Raw genomic sequence first — 9,491 nt, forward strand, 5'->3', positions numbered from 1 at the left:
TTTGCGATAAGACTTTCGTTTCTTCCTCGACTATGATGTAGTCCGTTGCTTTGTGGAGGGCGTCCTGGATCATTCGCGGTTTGTCGAGAGTTATCCATTTTCTGAATTTCGACTTGTACCAGAGCGTCTTTCTCAACGCGTCGATGGCCACTTTGTCGCTTATCCCGCTGACCCTAGACATTATCAGTTTGAACCGACTGATAAACTCGCGGAGGGGTTCGTCTTCCCTCTGGGAGAACTCCATAAGTCAACATCGGAGGTTTCTCTGTCTATGAATACAGAGTACTGTTTGAGAAATTCCGATGCGATCTGTCAAAAACTCCCGATGGTGTTGCGACGAAGGCGTGCGAACCATTCGAGCGCTCCTTCAAGATTTTCGACGAACAGGCGGCAATAGCCGGCATCTTTTTCGCCGTCCTTCAGTCTTGCTCTTCCCATCGCGATGTGGAAAGCCTGAAGGTGCGCTTTTGGATCGGCCGTACCATCGTACTTCGGTACTTTGATCTTTCCCGGATCGGACACCCTCATGTCCGAATGCGACTGGTAAGGGGGTCTTTCGAACTCCTTCTAGCAGTCGATCGATCTCGGGGGCAGCACCAGTAGCATGATGGATTTGAGACTTTACGGCTCTCACTTCTGCTGCAGTCTTGGTGATGTAGTCGCGAAGATCGCGGATATCCGATGTCTCGTCAGTAGATTTCCGAGCCTGTCGGCGTTTACTGCGAGTGAGCTCAGTTTGCCTTTCGGCCAGCTCCTCTTGTTCGTTCCAATAGGCGACTTCTTCTTCTTCCGTCATTTGTTTTTCGAAGGGGAGCCTTCCGAGCGGATCGGCTTCTGGTCCTTCTTGGATGTCTGTCGACATCCTCGTCGGTGTCGTTGGAGACATCGCTAGGATCCAGGTCAATGTGTTCGGCTTCTTTATCCTCCGAGTCCTTTGCAGGGGCGGAAGATTTTCAGGGTTCCCCTTTTCGACGGGAGATTTCTCGCTAGGGTTTTGACCGGAAGGTCGTTCCCCGCGCGAGTCCTGCTCTATCGAGTGGGGTGGCGAAGTCGAGCCTCTTCCCGCGGATTTTGGTGGTTCCGCAGGGACGGATAGCTTGGGGTCCTTGCCGTTAAGGTTTCAACCTGTTTGGTTAAGGTATTCACGAGCTATCCTGTTCTTCCGACCTTTTCTCATAGGTGGTGAACATCTTTTTGAACTCCTCGAGCGTCGCGGCGTTGGCTTGCGCGTTGGCCGCGGATACGTCCGCTACTGGAGTGTGGAGATCGGTGCCGCTGCCTCCATTAAGAGGAGTTTGCACGTTATCCGCGTCGTTGGTTGACATGTCAGATTGTGTGTGGCTTTTGCGGGTTAGATTGATCCGTAAGTCCCCCTGCTTCTAGCGCCAAACTGTGGGAACCGAAATTCACACTGTCGATTTCCGTTTAAATAAGGAAACTAGGAAAACCCTAATTTCCAGAGGACCCGGATATCTGTTAATTACCACACGTCAAGCAATCAGAACACGAGAATAAAAACGATAAAAATAAGAAATCGAAAAGAGAGCAAAGTAGATCTTTATTCCGAATCTGCGTATGAGCGTTACAACAAGGTATAAGCCTGGGCTCGAGAGCTGTCGGCGAGATTCCTAGTTCTAGCAACCCTAAGACGGCTAAACCTAATTGAGTCGCAGCTCGAAATAACAAAAACGGAAAATTGCCTAAATTGCTCTAAGTGCTAAGTTTGCTCTGAAAAAAGTTCTCCCTCTGCTCCTCGTCTAGGACTCCTTATATACTAGCTCCAAGGTCGGTTTACGCTTTTACTCTTCTGCCCTTAAGCCGTCATAGCATAAAAATGGAGATATTCCATTTTCCCGATCTTCACAATTATCTTCAAAACTTTCGTATTTATCCGCGGAAACTTGACATTTATCCTTCCTCGTGGGCCAAGCGTGAACCATGCTGCGGTTCACGGGCTTTGGTTAGGAAAAATCGTAGGATGGGCCTCGAGTCGTGTTTTAGGTCCCTTTGGGCCGTCTTCCGACTCGACACGTTTACTACGAGTTTTCCGCGGTTTCTAATCCGCGAAGTTTGATCGATGAATTAGAATAGCGGGAAACATGGACTGAGCTTGCTACGGTCTTCGGGAGATAGCATTCGAAGGTCTGACGAAAATGCAAGGATTGGTGTCGCATCGATGTTCGGAAAGGTTAATCGCTACACAGCGACCGAACTTTGGCTCGAGCCCGGTCGCTACGTAGCGACCGAGCGAGACGAGTGCTCGGTCGCTACGTAGCGACCGAGCTTTGGCTTGAGCTCGGTCGCTACGTAGCGACCGAGCGGGATGATCGCTCGGTCGCTACGTAGCGACCGAGCGGGACGATCGCTCGGTCGCCGCTCGGTCGCTACGTAGCGACCGAGCTTTGGCTCAGGTTTGGTTGCTGCATAGCGATCGGACGGCGTGTATACGTGGTGACCGAGCTTGGTTTGTTCGGTTTGAATCCCAAAGGATACTTTTTCGTAAAAACTTCGTATTGGTTATTTTTACGAAAATTACATCTCTTCTTTTACTATCTCTTTCGGAAATACGATCTCCGAGGATTTTCGGGTGGTAATTCCGTCGTAACCGTTTTTGACCCCAACATCAACCAGACCCATAAGAAGAGCATATCCACACGTGCACCTGTAGCTGAGCCATCCTTATTCATCAGCAAGAAATCCAAAGGTAAATCTGACATCCATGTTGAGGAGTTGAAAGATTTTTCAGATTCTTTACCCATCTATGATGAATATGATGAAGAGCCAATTGAAAGCTTGTTTTCTTGTGAGAAAAATTGTGATCTTCCTTCTCTTGAACCTGAGTTTGTAACTGATATTGAACATGCAATTGTAGAACTAACCATTTTGCAACCGGAGCATCCGAGTAGTCTTGTTTTCTTTCCACAGGTTTTGGAGGAAGAGCCACTAGATTTACCACATCAAGGACCATGTCTTGACACTAGGATATTTTTTGATGAAGATCAAGATCCTATCTTTGATGAGGAGGATGAACCTGGTCCAGTCTTTGATGAAGAAGCAACAAACATAACATCCATCGCTATGGAGAGCCATCTTTGCTTTGATCCCGACACAACTCCTGCCCCTTTGTCTTTTGAACTTCAAGCGCACTTGTTTGTTTTGAGTATCCAGGAAAGACAGGTTGAGCCTCTGAGAAATGAAAGCATTGACCGTGCCCAACAGCCTGAGATTTGGAGAAGCTTTGTTGTCCAAACCGGCTACCTTGGAGATACCAGCGACAGGGGTTCAGTCAAAAACGGATATCTCAACATTCAGAAAGTCTTTTGTCATGAATTCAATTTCAAAGGAAATCCAACTCACCAAGGATTCACTGAGGATTGGAATCACTTGAAAAGCATCACGGAGGAAGGAGTTATGAATTTTCCAAACCGGAGATTCTCCAGTCCGTCTATCCTCGAGTACCAGACTTCTAAAGGAGATTCAGGCTCAAGAAAGGAGCGGCCTAAGCCAAAACCGATCCTCAACGAACCAAAGGTCTTTCCTCAGTCAACCTCCTGTCAAAACCAAAAGCACTGTAAGGATCATGGGTTGATTGTCTCTGCTCATCTTGAAAATGTTTTAAAACCGAGAATTTCTAAGCAAAAACAAATCTTACTTGGTTGAAAAACGTTTTGCTTAAACATTTTCTTGAATTGTTTTCATTGAGCTGTGCTTTGAAAGATATTTGGTTTAAGAAAAGGAATGAACCAAAATTGCTTAGGCCAAAAAATCAATTTGATTTCATTCATGATGAGGATAGAGAAACCCTTTGATTATTTCTTTCGCAGATTTGATGTTTTCTCTAGTTGTTTTGAAGAACATGATAAGCAAGATCAGTCTCCAGTCCAGGCTCATACGGACAGTCCCACATCCGTCCTTCTCCTTACCGCGGTCCATGCTTCAGGATACAACGAACCTGGACAGAAGCCGATCAGTCACATTTAATAATCTGTCTTTATTTTGTTTAATGACTAGATCTAAATCTGGATCTACTTTTCTATTTAATTCCTAGATCTACAAAACTCTATAAGTATGAAACTCTTTCATTTTAATAAATCAGAAATCGATTTTGTCTAAAGTTTGAGTTAAACTCTTTGTTCTTCGTTTAGAACTTGTTCTTAGTTTCTTGGTGAGTCATATCCAAGTAAACATTTCCTCCAATAGTTGGTCTTGTGAGTCATATCAAGCAACGACGAGAGATCCTTCACTTGGTGGTCTTGTGAGTCATATCAAGCACCATTTGGAGTCGGGAATATCGAAGGCCTTTCCGCAACCTTCGTGCGACCCTTCAATCCATCCAGTTCTCCATCCGGAGTTCATATCCAAATCTGATCCATTCGAGTGAGCCGATCTTAGGGTCCTTCACTCGTGACCTTTGGTAACTCACAACCTTTGGTAACTCATGACCTTTGGCCACTCGTGCCTCTTGGGACATGACCAACCGTTTAGCCCAACCGCCCAGTCTATGGTGCGATTCAAACCGACCGTCTAACCAACCAACGTTTAGGTTAGCGGTTTGGTTATGACCGGCCAAGTCTAGGGATGTGTCCCTTGGACTGAACCAACACAACCCTTCGTGTATAATCAGAAAGAAGAGAAAGGGCCGGATAGAAACAAGAAGAGGAGAAGCGGTTAGGTCTAATGGACCGACCAGAGCAGCAGTGCGATCACAAGGACCGTCTGTTTGGTCTGATGGAGCCATAGCCCACCACGTACCTTCTGAACTGTGTCAGGGTTCTCCATGCTTTTCTCCTGCTCTCGGTCTCCCATTCTTGATCGGAGGTTGCTTCACAAACGATCAGATCACCGGAAACCTAACCACCACACAATCGGCCTTGCTTTGGCCGGAAACTCTCTCTCTCTCTCTATGATTTCTCTGAGTATTTTTACTCTGGATTGGATGAATGAAATCGACAGAGAGGACCCCATATTTATAGAAAACGAGGGGGTAAGTCTTGCCCCACGAACAGGCATGACTGGCCAGCGGATGGGCACAATCGGCCAAGGGTTACACCCTCTCGGCCGCATGCGTCCCTCTGGACTTAGCCCACGCCTTGTCCCAAGCCCCAACAGTCCATGGCCTCATGGCCGGACCCCCATGGCCCGCCAGTGGCCCGGACCTGGACCATCGGACCGAAACCCGAACAGTCCGTCCAGCTGAGATGAGCTGACTCCCAGCTGCCTCAGGTGAGTGAGCTAGTAGTTCAGCTAGTGGAGCTGACTTAGAAGTGGCCGAGCTGGAGTGAGCTTAACCTAACTCCGTTGAGCTGGTCGAGCTACTTGTTCCATCCGTCAAGCTACCGTCTTACTCGTCCTAGCTGACTCTCGACTTGTATAAGGTTAAGTCTAAGTTTCTTTACGTCCTTAACCTTCTTATCTGGCTGACTATTACGTTTCGTCGAACCATGGCCGTCCCAATGATCCTATTCAGGATCCGGGATGTTACAAGTCTCCCCCACTAACAATGGATTCGTCCTCGAATCCAAGTCATGTGTTTCATCCAACATAAACTGGTCAAAACATTTTTAAACTCGGCCTTCATCCTGGCCTCCGTCTCCCAAGTGGTCTCTTCTCAACCATTACAATCCCAAATGACCTTGACCATCTGGATTGTTTTTCTTTCTCATTGCTTTTTCCATCCTATCTACGATCCGAACCGGCCTTGTTTCAAAAGTTAGATTTGTACCTAGATCAGATGGTATTTCTGGTATTAAGACGTCCTGATCCGTCAAGCACTTCCGGAGTTGGGAGACATGGAATACGTTATGGAAGGCTTCATCTCGGATGGTAAGTCCAACTTATATGCCACACTACCCACTCGTTCTATGATTCTGAACGGACCTAGGTATCTTGGATCTAATTTCCTTCTACCAGAAATTCACACTCTACCTTTAAAGGTAATCATTTTGAGATAGACCATATCACCCACTGCAAACTTCAGTTCTTTCCTTCGTTTGTCAGCGTAATGTTTTTGTCTGTCATGTGCGGCCCTCATCTTGTCCCGCACGGACATGATCTTCTCCGTGGTTTCCTCCATGATTTCGGGGCCTATCATGCTGCGCTCCCCGACTTGGGTCCAGCATAACGGTGTCCTGCATGGTCGTCCATACAAAGCTTTGTATGGTGACATGCCTATACTGGAGTGGAAGCTGTTATTGTAGGAGAACTCCACTAACGACAAATTCTGTTCCCAGGAATCACCCCAATCGAGAACACATGCTCGAAGCATATCCTCCAGCGTCCGTATATTTCTTTCTGACTGCCCATCCGTTTGGGGATGATAAGCCGTACTCATGTTCACTCTTGTTCCTATAGCTTTCTAAAAAGCTTGCCAGAAGTGAGAAGTGAACTTTGAATCTCTATCTGAAACTATACTTGAGGGTACTCCGTGTAGCCTCACAATCTCGTCAATGTACTTACTCACAATCCGGTCGACTCCATCAGTCTTTTTGATGGCCAGGAAGTGGGCAGACATGGTCAGTCGATCCACTATTACCCAGACAGCATCAATCCTATTCCTGGTCGTGGGAAATCCTGTCACGAAATCCATCGTGATGTGATCCCACTTCCATTCCGGAATAGGTAGGCTCTGAAGCAGTCCACTCGGAACTTGTTGTTCGGCCTTGACGAGTTGACAAGTAGGACACTTGCCAACCCATTCGGCCACATCGACCTTCATCCATATCCAATGATAGTATTGTCTGAGATTATGATACATCTTGGTCACTCCAGGATGGATCAAGAATCTAGACTTGTGAGCTTCCCTAAGGATCTCGTCCTTTAAACTCCTATCATTGGGTACGCTGATCCGACCATGAACTAAGATCGTACCGTCCTTTGCGATTTGATACTCAGTCAGGTCGTTCCGAGCAACCGTCTTCAGGTTCTCGTCCTGATCTTGGGCCGCTCGGATCCGGGTAAGTAGGTCGGCTCTATGCAACGCCTCTAAACCACGTGGTCCATCTGTTCCGTTCAAAGCATTTAAATGAACGAAGCGTTCGACCTCATCCGGCTCGTCCGTTCCGCTTCCAAGCGCGACGTCTTCTCGCTTCCAGCTCAAGGCGTCGGCCACAAGGTTAGCCTTACCCGGATAGTAAGTGATGTCTAGGTAGTAGTCGGCCACGAACTCCATCCACCTCCTCTGCCTTAAGTTTAACTCAGGCTGGGTGAATATATACTTCAGATATGGTCCGTAAATATCTGGACTTTGGCCCCATATAAATATGATCGCCAAATCTTTAAGGCGAATACTACCGCAGCCATTTCAAGGTCATGGGTGGGGTAGTTTCCCTCATGTTTCTTCAGCTGCCTTGATGCGTAGGCAATGACCTTCCCATGTTGAGTCAACACGCAACCGAGTCCAGTGATGGACGCATCCGTGTAGACCACATAAGGTTGGTCTGCCTCCAGAAGAACCAGGACGGGTGCGCTAGTCAGCATATCCTTAAGTGCGGATAAACATCTCGTACACTCATCAGACCATGTGAACTTAAAGTCCTTCCCAGTCAACCATGTCATAGCTTGAGCCAAGCTTGCAAATCCCTTCAAAAACTTTCTATAGTAACCTGCCAGCCCTAGGAAGCTTCTAACTTATGTGGTACTGCATGGTCGGGGCCAATCCTTGACTGCCCTGATCTTCTCTGGATCCCCTGAGACGCCCTGGTCAGAAACAATATGACCGAGGAACCCAATACTCTTTTGCCAAAAACTGCACTTGCTGAGTTTAGCAAAAAGTTTGTGCTCTCGTAATCGTTCCAGCACGGCTCTCAAATGTTTCCGATGAGATTCCTCGTCCTTGGAGTAGATCAGGATATCATCAATGAAGATGATCACTGATTCATCCAAGAAGTCCCGGAACACGCTATTCATCATTTTCATGAATGCAGCAGGTGCATTGGTCAGACCGAACGGCATCACTACGAACTCGTAATGGCCGTACCTGGTCCTGAATGTCGTCTTCCTAATCTCGTTTGGCTCGATAGGAATCTGATGATATCCCGAGGCCAAATCGATTTTAGAAAACCACTTAGCTCCTTTCAGCTGATCCAACAGCTTGTCTATCCTGGGTAATGAGTATTTGTTCTTAACAGTTACCCTGTTCAACCCTCGATAGTCGATGCACAGACGCATGCTACCATCCTTCTTTTTCACAAAGAGGACTGGTGCACCCCAAGGGGAGCTACTTGGCCGTATGAACCCCTTGTCAAGCAATTCTTCCAATTGCTTCTTTAGCTCGGCCATCTCGGCCGGAGCCATTCGATACAGACTCTTGGACAGCGGAGCTGTCCCTGGTTCCAGCTCAATCAGAAAGGGATCGGACCTATCAGGGGGGACACCCTGTAGCGCCTGAAACACATCCTGGAACTCGGACACCAACGAATCCTCGCGTGGGTCTAACAGAAAACCAGAACTGTCAGGCTCTGTAGTTGTAATTGTAGCCAAGAATGACTGACAACCCTGTTCCAGCATCCGAATTGCTCGAACTTCTGAAACCACTACTTTCTCTTGAGCCTGACACAGACCTTGGTACTCTATCGGGTGAAGTCCATTCTACAATTGCACACGACCCTTATGGAAATCGAGAGTGGCTCGGTACTTTCCCAACCAATCCATACCGAAGATCACTTCTTGATTCTTTAGGTGGACACAGACCAGATTCACAGGGAAGACCTTTCCCTGGATCTGTACTGGGATATTCGACATGAGACCTAGTGAGTTCATGGCTTGCCCACCGGCCGCCCTCACTATCCCAAAATTATCACCAGCATCCAGACAGGAAAGACCCTTTCCGACCAGTCCCGGACTCACAAAACTATGTGTAGCCCCTGTGTCGAAAAGCACGTGGGTTTTTACCCCACCGACCATGAGGGTTCCTATCAGAGACCCCCATCAGAATCCCCTAGACCATTCTAGGTTCCATACCAAGCATTACTACTTGAATGTAAAAAGATAAATTTAGAAATTACCAGAGATCGAATCAAAAGATCCGGAAGCTCCGTCGTTTCGTGACAGTTCATAGCCTTGGGACGCCTTGCCTGAGTCTCCATTGCTCTTTCCCTGACTTCCTTGCAGCTTGGGACACTCCGATTGGAAATGTCCTTGCTGGCCACAATGGAAACAAGTCATCGTGCCGCTTCTACCAGACGGGTTCGGTCGAGGACAGTTTTGGAACACGCAGGTCGCCCACCAGAGGTCCTACCTCCGTCCGCCTGGTCCCATTTTCTCTTTTTATCATTAGTCTTGCCCAATGGGCCAGACTGTGGCTTAGCCTTAATCTTAGCTTCTTCAGCCAAGTTAGACTCCAGCAAAGCCACCCGTTCCACCAGTTCTCCGACGGTGTTGAAAGTGCGGATCGAGCAGTGGGTCTTCATTTCCGGCCTTAGGCCTCGGATGAACCTACGGACCTGGACTGACTCGTCATCCAGCTCTCTTCCAACGAACCGTCAGAGTCGGTT

Source organism: Brassica rapa, unplaced genomic scaffold, assembly GCF_000309985.2.
Source record: "Brassica rapa cultivar Chiifu-401-42 unplaced genomic scaffold, CAAS_Brap_v3.01 Scaffold0227, whole genome shotgun sequence".
NCBI classification, from domain to species: domain Eukaryota; kingdom Viridiplantae; phylum Streptophyta; class Magnoliopsida; order Brassicales; family Brassicaceae; genus Brassica; species Brassica rapa.